Source organism: Rutilus rutilus, assembly GCF_951802725.1.
Source record: "Rutilus rutilus genome assembly, chromosome: 1".
In the NCBI taxonomy this organism is placed as follows: Eukaryota; Metazoa; Chordata; class Actinopteri; order Cypriniformes; family Leuciscidae; genus Rutilus; species Rutilus rutilus.
The window spans coordinates 11,540,889-11,560,677 of record NC_140209.1 but is presented as its reverse complement, the minus strand read 5'-3'; the positions used below and the strand labels follow the sequence as shown (position 1 = coordinate 11,560,677).

Here is a 19,789-nt window from a genome sequence, read left to right as displayed (position 1 = left end):
TTCTCGTAATAACGTGATCTTATGTCGTTAAAACGACATATTTTTCTCGTAATAACGAGATGTCACGACATCTTTTTTTTTTTTTTTGCCTTTATAATCCACATAAAATTGACAGCCTATCCTTTTTCACACTTCTACGTTCAAAAAGCTTATGAAAATAGTAACAGCCCCCAATCAGGCAAAATGAATCAATGAGGCCCTTTTTAAAAATATATTTTATATAGGCCTATACGTTTTTATTAATATATTTATTAATATATTAATTATATAGGCTACCCAGCAAACATTGGTCCGACGGCAACGTCGGGCCTGGCCAAAAATAGTCGCGGTATGACGGCATAAATCGGTAAAAATATGTAACACAGAACATTTCCTAAAAATGCATTCAGATACATGTGTGCATGTCTACAGTTATCTGAGGTTGCATGTATAATTGTTATTTTGACTTTTAGCTACGTGTAGTTCAATATATACCATGTTGTGTTTCGGGTGAGAGAGGACGTCACCATGGCGACGTCTTTTACACGTGCATTTATAGTCCATCATGACCCTCTATGAAATCAATTGTGATAAAGCTGTGCTTAATCCTTGCGTGGTTAATACTGCAATAATTAATTAAATTTTTTATTAAATTAAAGTTTTAATAAGTTGTGTGAATACGTCCACTGACGTCCTTTACACGTCTATAGTATCGGGTGAGAGGACGTCACCTGGCGACGTCTTTTACACGTGCATTTATAGTCCATCATGACCCTCCATCATGGAATCCTTGTGAAATATGCAAAAGATGTGCTTAATCCTTGCATGGTTAATACTGCAAAAATTCATTTAATTGCCCAAGTAGTTTTTAAGAGGTTGTGAAGACGTCCACTGACGTCCTTTACACGTCAAGGCTGTGAATACACGTCCACTGACGTCCTTTACACATCTAGTCAAGCAAGACAGAAAAAAAAAAAAACAGGAATTATCTTTATGAAATACACGAATTGTATACAAAGTAAATATATTTACTTTATCTTGTTTAAATAAATTATAATCACACAGTTCCCAGTGTGGTTAAGTGAATGCAAAGCCTCTGCATTTTAGTCATTATTTCAACCTGTAGCCTACCTGATACGTTGTGTTTTTTTTTTGTTTTTTTATGGAATGTATGCATGTAAAACAGAAATATATCTGGTCACCATTTATGTCTGAGTTGGATGTAATTGCCAAAACTGTGCTGCCAAGATGTAACAAAAGATCTCCCGACATTACCAAATCCCGCGATAGGTTAGATTATCTCACGAGATGTTAACGCGTTTTCCCCATAGACTCACTCCGGAACACTTAAGTTTGAACAACCACGAAGAGAGGAGGAATTGAGGCCTATATTATTAAAAATCTACTGTTGGGTACGTACATTTTGTATTATTAGATTCACGTGCTAGAGTTTTACTTGTTTGACATGAATGAACCGAAAGAAATGATGCCCCACATTGTCAACTGAAATTGGCTAACTGAGTTTGGCTAAAATTAGCTAGTAGGCTAAAAGTTGCTTTGAACTTATACAACGGTATACCATAGTATAAAGTATGTTTAATGATACAGTCAAAGTTATTACTGTAAATTATTAATGTAGCCTTTTGAGAGTTTCTTTCAGAAAGTAAATTATCTGAAGTAGAATGAAATGTTTAGCTGGATTTGAACATGTATGTTTTCAGTAACTGCTTTAAAATTTTTGTAATTTTAGAATTGCCAAACATGTCTATTCAGGGGACATCACAGCCCACCTGTCTTTATCAGAAATGTCCTGTTCACTTTCTCACTGTTACACACCTAGTTAAGGGTCTTTCTCAAGGGCACCACAGTGGTATTGAAGAGGCAGGGGACAAATGCTGTTTTGAATTTAGCTGAAGACCATACAAATATTTTGAAAATAAGTGCATGTCATTTACCTCAAATTTTTAATTTTCATTTATTTTAAAAAGAAATATATTCTCTTCCCTTAGATGCTGTGAAGAGGTGGAGCCCACATGCTACAGACACTGAAATTGATGCAGCAATGGCAGAACACCTGAAACACACTCCAGGAAGAGCTGGGGGTGGTGGATACAAAAAATGAGCCAAACAATGTGTTTAAGGGATAGTTCACCCAAAAATGAAAATTGTCATCATTTACTCAACCTCATGTTTCAAACCTGTATACCTTTCTATGCTAAACACAAAGATGTTTAGAAGAATGTTTGTAACCAAGCAGATGTCGCTTCCCATTTATAATCATTTTTTCTCCAACAATGGTAGTCAGTGGATGCTCTATTTGCTTGGTTACAAACATTCTTCAAAATATCTTCTTTTGTGTTCAGCAGAAGAAAGAAACTCATACAGGTTTGGAATTTGGTGAGTAAATTACATAATTTTCATTTTTGGGTGAACTATCTTTATATAATAATTCAGTATTTTGCAATTGGTATTTTAGTTTGGTTAACAAATCGAGAGCTTAGAATTATAAGGTTCTATCTCCGTTTATTGTAGTTTATTGAGCATCAAAGTTTTTAAACTCGGTTTATGTTTTGTGAGATGGAACCTTTTATTTTATTAATAACTACTAACAATTTTTTTTTTTTTACAAAAATAACACCACACAGGCATTAATAAACACCTAATGGATCAGATTGTCAAAAACTCAATTTCAACCAAAAGTGGAGATAGAACCTTAAAATTCTAAGCTCACGAAATGTTAAACATTGAAAAAAATAAAGAGAAATTTTGGCTGTTCAATATCAATAAAATGTTGTGCTTAATCAGAACATGCTTATTTTTTGCTTATGTCCACAAATAATGTGTTATTGTTTTGATGTACACGTGATTAAAACGTTTTATTGACGTTCAGGTCTGACTGGACCAATTTTGGACCTTTTTAGAACCTTTGTCAAGATGTGTAGGCTAAACCTCAAGACTTGATTGTCTTTCACGATGTTACACAATAGGTGTGTGATTATTTTATATGCAGGCTTATATATACACTTAAATTATGCAGCAACACATTTAAACACATATGACGACGCATTTAGACGTCCAGGGACGCGCAGAAGAGACGTGGAATTCACGGCCAGAAATGACGTCGGTTCAACTTCCATTTTGGAACTATTTTTCAACCATGACGGGACGTCTCGGACGGACGTCTTTTCAACGGTCATTAAACGTCCAAATGTTTGCTGGGTATAGCCTAAGATTTATTTTTGTTAATAGGCTATATCTTCATTACCTATAGATAATTAAACAAAAAGTAGTCAAAACACATCTAACAGAACATAGCCTAAGTTGTTTATTTTTAACAACATTGTGTTCTTATTTTGTTTAATTAACGAAATGTCAATCTTCATCTTTATAACAGAAGATACAATACAAAAATATTCAAGATACAGCCATATACAATCTTCACATGTATAACGGATTGTCACCTTATAAACAGTCCTTTGTGTGGTGGAATAAGCAATGCTATATAGAAATGTTACCGGTATAATTTAAACTTTATTTTATTATTTTATTTGTTCATGAACTAATTATGCTAACTCAACTAATTTAATGTAAAGAGCTTGATAAAATTACTAATTAAATAATGTCAAATATTAAATGTAGGCTATTGATTAGAGTTGCCATAGACTAAAGGATTTTTCTAGACTAGTAGTAATTTATTTAAGGAATTAGGACTAATCACACGTTTATATTCAATCCTGGGTGTATGGCTATTCCGCGCTCAAGCGCATAAAACTTGCTGCAAAGCACCGGCAAAAGTAGGCTAATAAATGCGCCTTTCATACGGACAGGATCACATAATCAGATGGTAGCCTACCGTATTTGCTTTCGATTGGATTTTTTTTCGTTGGTGGACATTTTTATTTTATTTATAAACTTTATATAGATAGTTATATTTCTCATGTCTGTGAGGCTAACTGTTTTTCGGTTCATTTTTTAGATGCGCTCCAATTCACAGAGATCAAGAAAGCGCGTTCGTTTTATTTTATTTTACAAAAGCACAACGTTTTCTTGTTGTTGAGAGTTTACACAAATAAAGTTGCGACTGATGTATTATTCTTTTCTGTATGACCAGAAATGGAGTATTTAAGTTGTTTCCACTGTTGATAGGAAAATGCGAGTGATGGCACCGGCGCGTCCATGTGTGCCATGCAGTGCGCGCTCCACACTCCGCACAAACACTCGGATATGCGCTTAATAATAGCGAACATTTATCTAGGTTAACGTTAGAGCGAGCGGCCATGCCAGACTGATAAGTCCTTCATGTTTAACAAATCAAATTATGTTGCATTTTATTGCGCCAGTTTGAAAAGGGCGGCTGAAACACTCTACAGATAAACGCCCAATGCTGTTTTTTTCTTTCTTTAAACAAATTCGTTTAGTCTTTAAAATAAATATTGTTTGTGGGCTAATTAATGCCACAATAATTTGTTTATTTTATTGGCTACTTTTATTTTGCATTTTTGTTTTGCATTGAAGACCATTTAAAGGATTTGCTGTGCACCGCAATGCCATCCTCCCATAGAAAGAAACGTTAAGAGCCACCTTTATTTTCTTTATAATAAAGGGTTTCTATCGGAAAACGCTTAACGTGTAATTAAATGCATTGCGTTCATATTCTGGGCTCATCTGCTTTTCTGTAGGATAGTATGGTTTATTAATAAGGTGTGTACAGCATTTGATCTGTATCACTGAAGTAGCCTATTAAGCCACATTAAGCTTTTTCTTTATGCTTAGCCTAATATGCAATTAAACCTATTTTTTACAGTCTATGAATTAAACACAATGTTCGTATTCTGGGCTCATCTGCTATTAATAAGGTGTGTACAGAATTTGATCTTTTAACATGAATGTCCGTTGGGGGCTGCTATTTCTTCAGCTTTTTGAACGTATGATAAAGACATGATTGGCTATCAATTTTATGTGGATAAAGGCATATTTTGTACATGACTACACACGTCCTTATAAGGCCAAGAAAATGTGTCGTTTTAATGAAATAAGATCTCGTTATTACGAGAAAAATATGTCGTTAAAACGACATAAGATCTCGTTATTACGACATAATTGAGTGGAAAAAAATATATGTATGTGGCAGCAATGCATCACCGTAGTTTTTCATAAACTTTGATTTAAGAATAAAGAATTTTCCAAGCAAAATGATTAAGTCGACTATATATTGTACAGAGAAATTTGAGTCAGAAAAGTAAAAGAAGATATCAAAATTAGATAAATGTAGGCTATGTTTGAGCCAAGTTGTTGAAACATTGTTGTTGCCATTAATGAAACATTGTAGGCTATATCATTCCACAGAGAAGAGCTATGTGAGCAATTATAGAATAAATGGTCTAACGTTTCCGTTTCCATAAAGCAAAAGCTGCATTTTTCGTCTACGGTAGGCTATAAATTTAGAGATAATCTTGTTACAGGGGTAATAAATTATATTTCTTTTAATTTGTTTGTAATTAAAAATGTATGTGGGTTACTCCATGCTCTATTCCAATTAATATTTTCATACAAGGGGGACCATTTGTATCTGGAGGCAGGGATAGATTTTGCAAATAAAAGATTTTTTATTACTTTGTTGTTAACTTTTCTGTCTAGAAAAGATAGACCATTTATTGAAACACTGCTGTAGAAAGACCAACAAGTTAGAGCCTGTTTATGGAATATTCGCTTCTTTTTTTATTAAATTCAAGCAATTGGGTGATGACAAATTTAAAATTAAGAGGCTTTAATATTAAACAAAAATTCACTTTAAAGAAAAGCTTCCTACAAAACAAAACAAAAATCATGTCTCCCGATATAGCCTATTGCAAATCCAATCTTACTCATGCTATTCACTTTTCGTTATCAACATCGGAAGAATAACATTAGATAGGGACGACGTGTGTAGCCTATCAGGCGTCTTATTAGGCGACGTACTGAGGGACGACGTGTGTATCAGGCGTCTTATTAGGCGACGTACTGAGGGACGACGTGTGTATCAGGCGTCTTATTAGGCGACGTGCCTGGTTCAGACGTTATGATTTTTTATATGGCGTTCCGATCGGCTCTTTAATATGACTTTGCAACATGCACTCGTCTCAATGAACGTGACGTCTGCGTCTGCCGAACGTGACGTCTGCGTCTGCCGAACGTCTCGTCTGCGTCTGCCACATCACTCGTTCGTGTGCCGGACGTGACGTCTGCGTCTGCCGAACGTCTCGTCTGCGTCTGCCACATCACTCGTTCGTGTGCCGAACGTGACGTCTGCGTCTGCCATAGTCTGCTGCAAGGGCGGTTTCCAGCACATTCCACACACTCATTCTTTATTATTTTTTCCCACTGATCTTCAGTTGTATTTTATTAGCAATTAAGTGATTTTACCTTGCTTATGCATAGCTTTTATTCCAAATGTTCATGTTAAAATATTTGTTTGCCATTGTTTCTTGTCAACATATCCTGATATTCATTCATGCACTGTAACTAAAAGAGATAATCGATCAGTTCATGTCCTGCTCGGACAGTAAAGTATCATAAAACGGTGTGTCTATTTATTATTTGAATTTCTTAAACATTTCCAAAACTGTAAAAGGTTAGGCTAGGTTATATAAAAATAAAACATTCATAAATTATTTCATGAAAAACATTAGCCTACTGAACTCATTTATAGTTAGGTAAAAACGCAAATAATAATAATTAATTATTAATATCAGGCTAGTCTAGGCTACATATTTAGAAGACGCTTTTATCCTAAATGGGAACAAAGCAATTCGTCAAATGTCAGTCATAATATAAGATTATCATATAAACACAAGATTTTGACGCATATCCAGTGTTTGCGCGAAGTGTGGAGCGCGCTTGCTGCATGCCACGGAGGCGCGGGCGCGAACACTTTCCTATCAACAGTGGGAGCAACTTAAAATAGCCTGTAATAGCTGTTAACTCACAATAACAAGAAAACATTGTGCTTTTGTAAAATAAAATAAAACAATCAGCCGCATGATCTCCGTGAACTGGAGCGCGTCTCAAAAATGAACTGAAACAGTGTAGGCCCCACTGCCTCACAGTCAGACTTGAGGAATATAGGCTACATAGCTTGAAATGGCTACTTTTAAATGAACAAGTTCAAATCGAAAGTGTCTTTCTCTCTAAGGCGCATCCGCAGCGGAGGAGATATGTTTGCAGACACGAATAAAAAAATAAAATAAAAAAACACTTTAAACAATTAAAATGCCTCTTTATTTTTTCAGACACATTTATTATAATTAGCCTACTTTTGCTGGTGCTTTGCAGCAAGATTTATGCGTGCGCTTGAGCTATAGCCTACCATGCATGCACCAGTATTTAATTAATATAAACGTGCGATTAGTCGACTAATTGCTTAAATAAATTACTACTAGTTGACTACAAAAATTGTAGTCTATGGCAACTCTAATCAATACATTTATTTGACATTTTTTACTTATTATTTATTGGATAGTAATTATCCAGTTATTTACATTACATTAGTTGAGTTAACATATATAGCCTAATTAGTAAAAGAACGAAAAAAAGAGATTAAATTAATATGCTAACCATGTATTTCTGCATTGCTTGTTCCTACACGAAAAGGACTGTTTTAAAGGTGGCAATCCTATATACGTGAAGATTATACTGTATCTTGAAGATTGTTGTATTGTATCTTCTGTTATAAAGATGAAGATTGACATTTCGTTAATTAAAAATAATAAGCACATAATATTGTAAAAAAAAATATATACCCTTTTTGTATACCCTAATTTTATCTCTAGGTAATGAAGATATATAACTTTTTTTAAAGGGCTTCGTTTTTCCTGGACCCGCTACAATTGAGAATCACTTTAAGCATGCACGCTAAGACAATTTGAAGAATTCCACTTAATACACAATATACAATAATTAACAATGTACCGCTTGCTGTTCTAGTGAGGACGGGCCGAAAAAAATATTCCTCCAATTTATACCCACCCCACCACATACACCAAAATTCTCTCACACAACTCTACACAACTTTAATAGTTGGGAATGGATTGCTGTACTATTTTCTACATCTCACAATCCATTGTATATTGTTTATACAATTGTTATTTCCCTGTCGACTGGTGATATAACGGATTTCACTTTAAGGAGTTTTTATTGCACTTATATTGTAAGATTCTCTGATGTTATTTCGTTGTTATTTATAACAATGACCAAAAAATTAAAAAAATAAAGAACAAACAATATTTACAAGACGCTTTTATCGAAAAAAGGAACAAAGCAATTCGTCATATGTCAGTCATAATACAGGTTAGACAATAATAATACAGGGTTTTATTTGAATATCACAAATCAACACAAGATTTTGACGCATATCCAATGGTTTGTGCGGAGTGGAGCGCGCACTGCGTGGCACGGAGGCGCGGGCGCGAACACTTGTATTTTCCTATCAACAGTGGAAACAACTTAAAATGCTCATAATTTAAGGTCATATAGAAAATAATAATACATAATTTGCAACTACTTTTATTTGAGTAAACTCAAAATAACAAGAAAACGTTTTGATTTCGTGAAATAAAAGAAAACAATCAGGCGCGCTTTCATGATCTCCGTGAACTGGAGCGCATCTCAAAAATGAACTGAAACAAAATAAAGCTTGAAATGTCCAATTTTAAACGAACAAATTTGAATCGAAAGCAAATACTGTCTGATAATCCGCATGAACGGTGCATTTCTATCTAAAGGCGCACCCGCTTTACAGCGGAGATGGAGATATGTTTGCAGCCGACTGATTAGAAAATACTAGTTTATTAATAAAAACAATTAAAATGCCTCGTTATTTTTTCAGACACATTTATTATCATTAGCCTATAAACCACCTATAGCCTAAATCAGCTCTCTGTATGTTTCCAGAGATGGCTCTTCTCATTCAGCCCTGCGGGAAAATAATTTGGCCTTAGAAAACCAGTAAAATCTAAAAAGAAAATCCATATTAATTTGTGAATATTTTAAATGTTTAATAAAGGGGCAAAACGTCATAAACAAAAAGTCAAATAATAGTTTACAAACTATTTAAAAAAAAAGTTTACAGTCGTTTTTATTTTTCACCACAGGTGACTTATATATAAAAAATATAGCCTATTTTTCAATTCTATTCTTCTATTTAAAGGATCTACAGAAACAGTGTTTGCACGATCGAGTTGTCTGTTTTCTAGTTTACCAAAGTGCTGTAGCCTAGGCCTTTTAAAACTATAAAAAATTAAAAACACAATAACAACCCTAACAATAAGCTATAAAAATGCAATAGCCTATATCAAGTTTGTTTCTTCATATTTCTATCTTTGTGGGGGCATTTGGCCCTCAAAATGTGGGTTAAACAACACACACACACAATATCCAATATATAAATCACAGACGCAGACGTCACGTTATAAGACAGACGCAAGTGTCACGTTCATTGAGACGAGTGCATGTTGCACAGTCATATTAAAGAACCGATCGCATCCGCTGGCACACTGCACTGAGCTGTGTTGAGTGGAGTGTTAAATACGTGTTAAATACGTGTTAGAGAAAAAAAAATTTTTTTACTTCACTGCCACACGTGAATGACGCGTGACGTCTGACTGGACGCTTCACTGCCACGCGTGATTTACGTGACGTCAGCGTGACGTCTGCGTCACGTCTGCGTCTTAAAATGAATAGAATAAATAGCAGAAAAAAAAAAATAAGACGTTGAGTGAGACGTTCATTGAGACGAGTGCATGTAGCAAAGTCATAATAAAGAGTCGGTCGGAACGCCATATTTTTATACATTTCTCACGTACGCCGTCGCCACGTCGCCGTAAGGTATACGTTACTACTGTGACGCCGCCGTGACGTCGCCGCCGGTCTGTCGTCTGACGTCTCTATCAATCCCATTCAAAAATAGACACGGACTGACGGCGACGGAAGGGTAGACTGCTCCTTCGCCTTCTTCAGGGTAGACTTAGAAAAGGCATTATCCGCTCGCCATACCTCTCATGTTTTTTCGGATCTGACTGACTGAATCTCTTCCCAGCAGGCACCGGACGTCAATATGACGTTAGATTGACGTTGGACCCAAACGTTGGAAAGACGTTGCATTTTGATTGAAAATGAAAATCGGGTTGACGTCATAACCCAACGTCAGTCTGACGTCAATATCCAACGTCTGTCCAACGTTGGAAGTTGACGTCATTCTGACGTTTGGTTATGACGTCAACCCGATTTTCATTTTCAACCAAAATGCAACGTCTGTCCAACGTTGGATATTGACGTCAGACTGACGTTGGGTTATGACGTCAACCCGATTTTCATTTTCAATCAAAATGCAACGTCTGTCCAACGTTGGATATTGACGTCAGACTGACGTTGGGTTATGACGTCAACCCGATTTTCATTTTCAATCAAAATGCAACGTCTGTCCAACGTTGGATATTGACGTCAGACTGACGTTGGGTTATGACGTCAACCCGATTTTCATTTTCAACCAAAATGCAACGTCTGTCCAACGTTGGATATTGACATCAGACTGACGTTGGGTTATGACGTCAACCCGATTTTCATTTTCAACCAAAATGCAACGTCTTTCCTACATTGGATATTGACGTCAGACTGACGTTGGGTTATGACGTCAACACGATTTTCATTTTCAACCAAAATGCAACGTCTTTCCTACGTTGGATATTGACGTCAGACTGACGTTGGGTTATGACGTCAACCCGATTTTCATTTTCAATCAAAATGCAACGTCTTTCCTACGTTGGATACTGACGTCAGTCAGACGTTGGGTTATGATGTCAACCCGATTTTCATTTTCAACCAAAATGCAACGTCTTTCCTACGTTGGATATTGACGTCAGACTGACGTTGGGTTATGACGTCAACCCGATTTTCATTTTCAACCAAAATGCAACGTCTTTTCTACGTTGGATATTGACATCAGACTGACGTTGGGTTATGACGTTAACCCGATTTTCATTTTCAATCAAAATGCAACGTCTATCCAACGTTTGATGTAGACATCAATCTAACGTCGAGTTATGATGTCAACCCGATTATCATTTTCAACCAAAATGCAATGTCTGTCCAACATTGAAAGTAAACGTCAGTCTGACGTTGGGTTATGACGTCAACTAGATGTTGGGTAAACCTCCCATGTTGGACATTGCATTTTGGTTGAAAATGGAAATCAGTTTGACGTCAGAACCCAATGTTAAGCTAGACATCAAACTCACATGTTGGGCCAGATATCATTCAAATCACAACATCAGCTGTCAAATTCCAACTTAAAGAAATATATGGTTATTTTGTTGGCATTGGCATTGGCAAAGCCAGGTTTTCGTTGTAAAATAAAAATCAACATACAAAGAAACTTCATGTAACAACAAGATCGAACAGAGGGCAAGATCCAATGCGAGACAACCCAAAAGTATTTATCTTAAGACAAGAGCAAACAGAAAAGTAACTTAAAAATCTTAGTGAAACTGGAATCCACAAATGTTGTTTATTAGATAAATGACAAAGAAATTAAATGGATTATAAAATAACCTTTTATTTTATTTTATTTTATTTACATTATTTTAACAGAAGGATTTCAACAATAACCATTTATGTTTAACATTATCCTTATTCTAAAATCGTACAAATGTTTTTCCTGCCATCTCCGCCCACCCTGTCTGGGGCATATTTTAAACATAAGGCGACAACCGCTCCAATGTTTGCCTCCGTCTCCTTTGAAGTCCTCTGGACACTCTCTGTAAGAAATATTAGAAAATTAAAATGTATGGGGAATATAGGATATGATGCACTACAGTAAGCATTAAAACAATAAATATTGCGAACAGTCTTAATGCTAGGGTTAGGGATGTCCCGATACCACTTTTTCACTTCCGATACCGATGCCGCAGCTTTGGCTATTTGCCGATACCGATATCAATCCGATATTTTTATTTTATTCTTGAACTAATACTACTAATAATAAAATATAAATGGAAGCACTTTGCTCAATTAGCCACATAAAAACATCTCACTCAAATGGGGAACAAATACTTCTCCAGTATATAGTCCACAACAACAGTTGATAATGAAAGACTGCCACCCTTTATTCAAGACCTTGAGATATGTTTGGTAACCTGAATGAATTTCAAATTAATTTGCTATATTTCAGATCAATATATTTGTTTCCTTAAAATTTTAAGTAACTTTAACTTTATTCTCATCTGAATTATAAATAATTTATTTCTGTATAAAATAATACTACTTTTTAAAAAACACATTTGATTTTCTTTTTTATTCAATGTAGAATGTGTAACTTAAAAATAAACAGATTAGTGCTCTGTTTTAGGACAAGAAATGAAAACCAATGCAATGATGAATGTCCAATGAATGAAATGAGATCATTTTTGCTTTTAAACAGCGTGTGTGTGTGTGTGATTTTGGTTGGGTGACAGTTACAGTTTGACAAGAGTTTACAGTTTGACAAAAGCACAATGTTGTGTTTTATACAAATATAAGTAGGCTAAACACTTTTTGCAGTTTTAATGATGTCCTGTATGAAAATGACGGAGTATGTTTTTATGTTTCGTTTCCACTGTTCGATCGCGCCCGTGCCTCTCTCTCTCTGACACACACACACACACTCCAGCATTGCAATCTTGACATCGCAGCCTGTTCATTTTGCTGCGTTCACACCAAACGCGAATAGAGCGTCAAATTTGCGTCTATCGCGTCTAGTTCGATGCTTGAACAGTTTGAATCCATTCGTGCGTCCAAAGCGAATAGGACGCCCCGCGCGCGTATAATGATAAAGTGAGCGTTTGAAGCGATATAGATGCGCGTTCAGAGCTAAGGCGGGGCTACAGATTAGGTGTCCCTAAAGAACCCGCATATGCGCTTATCTAACAGTAACGTTAGTTCCGTATTACATTAATTAATGTGCACGCGAGATTTATTTATTTTAAAATCCTTAGATTACCTCATGTCTTATTCACTGGTGAGACATAACAATAATAATGAATGTGAATAATGAAAAAAAGGTTTTTAAAAAAAAAACATTTTACATAAATAATATAATGTCATAAGTTTTTTTTTTTATATAAAACCTTTTTCACTTGTTGGTTCAAGAGGAACTGCTAATGTTTGGCATCTATTCTCACTTTCTATGCACAATGAACACGCTGATGACATGTTTGTTTTTGCAAACAAGTTGCGTAGAGGTATGCAAATGTATATATTGACAAACAGGTAGGACATCCTATATATATATATATATATATATATATATATATATATATATATATATATCTACCAAGATAGGAACACACTTTCAACCAGTTTCTGGAAAAAAAATTCTACCCTAGCTTTAAGGGCCATACACATGTAACATTCTTGCATGTACATGCTGTAACTCATCAAAAGAGAGAAATTTTTACTTTTGATGCTGTTCACAAATAGCGATCAGACATTCTAAGCAGAAAAATGTGAATGCACAGGTGCAAAGCCTAAGTGTTTTTGCAGAGTGTCTTAAGCTAAATGAACATTTAAAAGACATCAGAATGAATGTAAAAACAACAGTTAGAGTAGGGGTGGGGGATCTTACAAAAATGTCATATCACGATCTTATAAGAAACAATCACGATCCATAATCATAATCGTGATCTTCCCAAATTCGAGATGAACTCTCATCAAGAAAATTCAGACTGGCATCGACCGATACCAATCTGATATACTAAGATATGAATTCATATTTAAATAAATAATCTGAAAATTAATTAAAAAAGTAAAAAAAAAAATGTATCTATAAATTAAACAGCCTTATTTTAGATTGTAACTTCTTAATTCTGTAATTATAGGCTATTACCGAATTTTTCACATATAAAAGAAATCGCTTAAAAAAATGTGAATAAAAATAGTGTAATTAAAGGACAAGTTCTGTATTTTACACTTAAAGGTGGTATCAGTGATTTCAGGCCCAATTTTTTTTTTTTTCTAACGATCCGCTAGCTGCCCGCCCCATAAGCATGCCGTCAAAAAAACGCGTCTCTGTAGGCAGCCTAGGCTCTGAGATCTGCACACAAAAACAAATGGTTTCACCAAACACTCAAAACAAAAACAAATAGTGTTTATAGGGGATAGGGGGCGGGCAGCTAGCGGATCGTTAGGAAAAAAAAGATATATATTTTTGGGCCTGAAATCACTGATACCACCTTTAAAGCCCACCGAACTTGTCCTTTAACTGGGCACTCAGTAAGTTTGTGCGCACTAGGAATCATATTTTTTCAAATAAAGACATGGTGACACTCATTTTACATTTAGCACACAGTGTAAATGACATGAATATGACAGAGGGCAACTGAATATAGCCCCAGCATAGTTTGAAATCAAGGGTTTAAAGTTTGTCGATCATGTGTCCCCAGTGAAGCTGAACTAATTCACATGGACTGACCAGGACTGACCGTCTATGTACACTTCAGAATATCTGACAGCTGGATTCGACTAAGTCTGCAAGGATTGTGAAATTAAATGTTTTTTAAATATTCAAAGATTTGTTAAATTATATAAATGCGTATATTTGCTGAATGCTCATGGTAAATGAGAAAGTATTAATAGTGTTTGCCTTTCTGTTACAAATAATATAAAAGCAAACACTATAATACTTTTTCATATACAGTTTACTTTTTGTTCTATCCAACAACAGGTTCTATCCAGTAACGTATTAGACAAAACTGTTAAACAGAGACCATAAACTAATGAAGACGAAGAATAAGAGCGCTGTGTGCTCAGGGTCGCCCGTAAAAATAAAAGTCAGCTTCACTGGGGACACATTATTGTCAAAATAAAAGTCCTGCTGTTATGAGGACATAAAAGTTTGCGATCTCTAAGACTCGCTTGAAAAGTAGAACGTGGACGTCTTCAAGATCGATCACGATATAAAATTGTCAGATTGCCCACCCCTACGTTAGAGTTCTGAAAAATGAAAGATATCAAACGGAAAGGTCCTATGAGGTTACTGTTTTTTTTTTTTTTTTTACCTGTGACAACATTGTAAAGATGGAGCTCGGTGAAGGCAAGCTTCCCCTTCCCACACTTCATATTGAAACTGGCCATTACCTCATTTGTCATCAACCTGTGGATACAAAAGAAAGAGGATTTAAATGTCCAAATAATTAATTATATACAACACATTATGAAGCGGTTGTTATAGTTTAGTAGGTTTGTCATATCTTGATGTCACACTGGTTTTATAACATGTTAAAATTGATACTTTCGGGGGTGAGCAAAAACACAACGTTTTAGTGTGGGTCCTAAAAGGTTGAAAAAGTTAGAGAACAGACGCTACACTTAAAACCTCAAATTGTCTGCTCAATGCAGCGTTAGTGAGGAGCTGACTGACGAGATGATGACGGAAGATTTAGGTTTGAAAACGAAATGTAAAAGCGCCTATTTAAGCAAGTTTGTCATTGTACTGTATTATTTTGTTTTACATTAAGATCAATAATGAACCCACCATTCAAGCAATTGGCGCCAATTTGAAAGCAAAAGTAAAATGCACAAATCATATTTTTCCCTTATATTATAACTGAGGATGACATGGGCCCTTAAGTGGGTCTAAGTTTTTAACACTAACCCATTCAAATGATTTGACATTTCTACACACACATACACACACAACTACTACTATATACTTACTTGCTTCTGGGATTGGGTACGGGGAATGTTTCCCATGTGTTGGTTGACTTTGCGTAGATTGCTGATCAACAGGTGAACCTGATCTTCAACTTTGTTTTGTTTGGAGAGATGGTCCTCCCTGAGAAGGTGGTCTGGTCTGCTTTTCTGAGATGGGCTTCTGAATTTGCCGGGAGGCTACAAAAATCAGAGAGTAAATTTACAGCTTAAGACAAATGATTAACTAATTGTAATTTGTCATTTTGGTTTTGACATCCACACTATGGATTTTACTATGACATATTACTTAACAATTAGTTAATGGACACATAATGATACCTTTGCAAATCATTAGCTTTGACCCATTGTGGTAATGAACACATTAATTAACACTATTAGTTAATAAAATATATTATTATGGAATTAATACATTATGACAGATTTAATTAATTACTATTCATATATTAATTCATCTACAGTATTAATCATTTAGACTCCATATTAGTTGCTGATGCAGTAATAATTGTGTCATACATTAACTCATGATTATCTGTGCATGAATTAATGCATATTAGTGCACCCGTATTGTAAAGTGTTACCAGAACTCGTAAAAAAATAAATTGTTAAGCATGTTAAGGAAATAAAATGATAAATCACGGTCGCACCACATGACATTCTTTAAGGCTACGACCAATTCATCTATATGAATAAACACTCAGTATTTATGTGTACACAACAGTCTTAATGTTAGAACAATTGCAATAGATATTATTATTTTTTGTATTTTAAAATTGGCATGTCGAAAATCTTTTGACCCTTTAAATTGACCCACTAGCACATTTTACACAATAAAGTGATCTAGAATCCACGGCAAAGGACACGTATGGCCACTATTATGCGTGTCATGTGGAGGGCTCCGTAAAATTGATATAAATAAATGCATTTATTTCACGTGCTAGTCACGTTTCCCCGACTCCCTCAACAACAGCGGTAGGCTAACGTTACCCACAGCGAACCGTACAGCCGGCGCACGTGCAGTTCAGTCAGAAAAATGTGCGCTGAGGCGACATTCCTATCACTACTTGTACTACATTATATATAGTTATTATATTTAAGTCACTTTTAACTACATTATTAAAGGTAGGCCTACTCTGGTAGTTAAATAGTAGGTGGAGAATCGCGCCAGTTCACAAAAATCCATTGCTGCCTCACAGAGAAAAAAAAAAAAAACGAATAAACACCAATATCTATTTATATTTTCCTTACCTCTGTTCACTCATCGTCCACAGCAGGTGTGTCAGGATGTTGAAATGTGTGCACTGTGTGTGCAGTGCCCAGCCCGCCAGTACAACAGCTGGAGAGGAAACGTGAGGTCTTTGATGCCTAACTGTGATTGGTTAGGAATTATTTTCAAATTGATGCCTAACTGTGATTGGTTAGGAATTACTTTCAAATTTCTTGGGTTACCTGCAACATTCTACAATTTGTTTTTACACACGTCAATAGGCTAAATTGATTTTATTATTATTGTTGTTCATATTATCATCATTATTGTATACTAATAATAATTACTGCGTTTGTCTGACAGCTGCACTGTTATGAAGCACAACTTGATAAATAAATTATGGGTGCAATGTATGTCTGTGTCTCATGGAATCCAAATTAAGGCCATGTGTTATAAACACTATAACCAAAATTTCAGTGCCATGAGGTCCATAAGTAGCCCTGATAAAACAGCTAAAACTTTTGTCAGGTGGTTGACGTATGCTATACAGATGTTGATTACTGTTATGCTGTCACTACCTGTATTCATTAGTCGCTGACAAACTGCTGTATTGTGACTTAGGAGATTTTGATCATTACCAAAAGGCACAACTTAAACATTTCACCCACACAGTGTATTTGCTGTTCCATAATGTAGATCATCCCAATTTGAACCATTTTCTCTTGTGAGAATTAATGAACACCTTACTGGGAGTGTGCTGCTCCAAAATGAATATAGTGTATACACCTGCAAACAACATCATTTTGAGCAGCAACCCAGCTGATATATTTATATAAAAAAATGCAAAACAACACAAGGTGGTTTAGGATTCATTATATAATTGTAGAAATAAGTATAAACCATTAATAAATCCCGAACTAATGTGTGTTGTTGTGCGCACAACAGTACGTCTTTCAGTTGCTTGCTTGCAGGTAGTTCATTCATTTTAGATCAGCACACTCCTGGTGAAGTCGAGCTTGTTCTTCTGACAGGGAACACACTGGGTCAACTTGATCTATTACACTTGCATGGACCAGAAAATCTATGGATAATCTGAACTATCACCTTAAATAAAATAAAGAGCCATGCTTACAGGAAGCTTGAAGTTGGGGTATTTGAGACATTGATTTATCTTACCCAACACCATAACTGAAATCGTATCAAACTTGTCTAATGTTGCCTGTATCCTATTTTAGATGTATGTACATTAGCATGCTGACGTTTGTGTTTTGGTTAGTAACCATGATGTGCAGTCAACAAAACAACAACATCTAATAATGGAATGTTGTTCGCCTAGATGTTAACATTGTCTCATAGCTGGGTTTAGACCACCATACCTCACGACAATTTAGAAGTGAGATTGTGACCCAACAACACATTCATTCACATTTAGTATTTGACATCAATATGACGTTAGCTTGAGACATTGGCACAATGTTGGATTTTACAACACAACTTAAAACCAATAAAATATCTAGGCGTATGTTAGAATTAGCAGATGTTGACATTGGAAAGATGTTGAATATTTGTTACTTTACAACACAACTTAAAACCCCCCAAAATATCAGTGTCTAATGATGTTAGAATTTCATGTTGTGTGGATGTTAACATTGTTGTTTAGGAGAAGTTGGGTTTTGGTCACCATACCTCATGACGAAATGTCAGTGTTTGACGTGAATATGACGTTGGCTTGACGTTTGATTTTGGTAAGTTAATGTCACAAGTAAATTGTAAAATGTCACATCTAATGATGTTAGAATTTGATGTTGTGTGGATGTTACCATAATGACATCAAGGAGACGTTGGGTTTTGGTCACCATACCTCACGACTAAATGTCAGTATTTAGCACTTCTACATGCAATGGACAACGTAAGGTTGCTTGCACATTTAGATGTTGCTCCACTTTTTTGCCTACCGTTTCAACGATCATCTTAAGGTCAGGTATAAGACACAATTAAGTTATAGGATATACTGAAGTTACAGTGATGAGTGATTGACATTTCAGTGTGTAGAAAAGGATATGAGGTATGGTGACCACAACATATTAGGTTGTGGTCACCATACCTCAGGACTAAATGTCAGTGTTTGACGTAAATATGAAGTTGTTTGGAGACGTTGGCTTGACGTTGTATTTTGGTTAGTTAATACCACAACCTAAAACCAACAAAATATCAACGTCTAATGATGTTAGAATTTGACGTTGTATGGACGTCAACATTATGACGTAAAGGTGACGTTGGGGTTTGGTCACCATACCTCACGACTAAATGTCAGTGTTTGACGCTAATATGACGTTGTCAGGAGACGTTGGCTTGACGTTGTATTTTGGTTAGTTAATACCACAACCTAAAACCAACAAAATATCAACGTCCAATGATGTTAAAATTTGACGTTGTGCGGACGTCAACATTATGACGTTAAAGTGACGTTGGGGTTTGGTCACCATACCTCATGACTAAATGTCAGTGTTTGACGCAAATATGACATTGTCAGGAGACGTTGGCTTGACATTGTATTTTGGTTAGTTAATACCACAACCTAAAACCAACAAAATATCAACGTCTAATGATGTTAAAATTTGACGTTGTGCGGACGTCAACATTATGACGTCAAGGTGACTTTGGGGTTTGGTCACCATACCTCACGACTAAATGTCAGTGTTTGACGTAAATATGATGTTGTTAGGAGACGTTGGCTTGACGTTGTATTTTGGTTAGGTTAATACCACAGCCTAAAACCAACAAAATATCAACATCTAATGATGTTAAAATTTGACGTTGTGTGGACGTCAACATTATGACGTTAAGGCGACGTTGGGGTTTGGTCACCATACCTCACGACTAAAT

At 35.5% G+C, this 19,789-nt stretch overlaps 2 long non-coding RNA genes across 2 annotated transcripts; one reads left to right on the top strand and one right to left on the bottom strand.

Annotated features, from left to right (window-relative positions):
• The first annotated feature begins 1,106 nt into the window (after positions 1-1,106).
• On the top strand, positions 1,107-2,786 carry LOC311307011. Its single transcript, XR_014630252.1, has 2 exons — positions 1,107-1,391; positions 1,989-2,786. It is a non-coding gene; the product is annotated as an uncharacterized lncRNA (long non-coding RNA).
• Positions 2,787-11,611: 8,825 nt separating this feature from the next.
• Positions 11,612-17,301, bottom strand: LOC311299556. The gene is made up of 4 exons (XR_014629156.1): positions 16,945-17,301; positions 15,703-15,876; positions 15,045-15,139; positions 11,612-11,768 (listed from the first exon to the last, which is right to left on the bottom strand). It is a non-coding gene; the product is annotated as an uncharacterized lncRNA (long non-coding RNA).
• Positions 17,302-19,789: the final 2,488 nt, after the last annotated feature.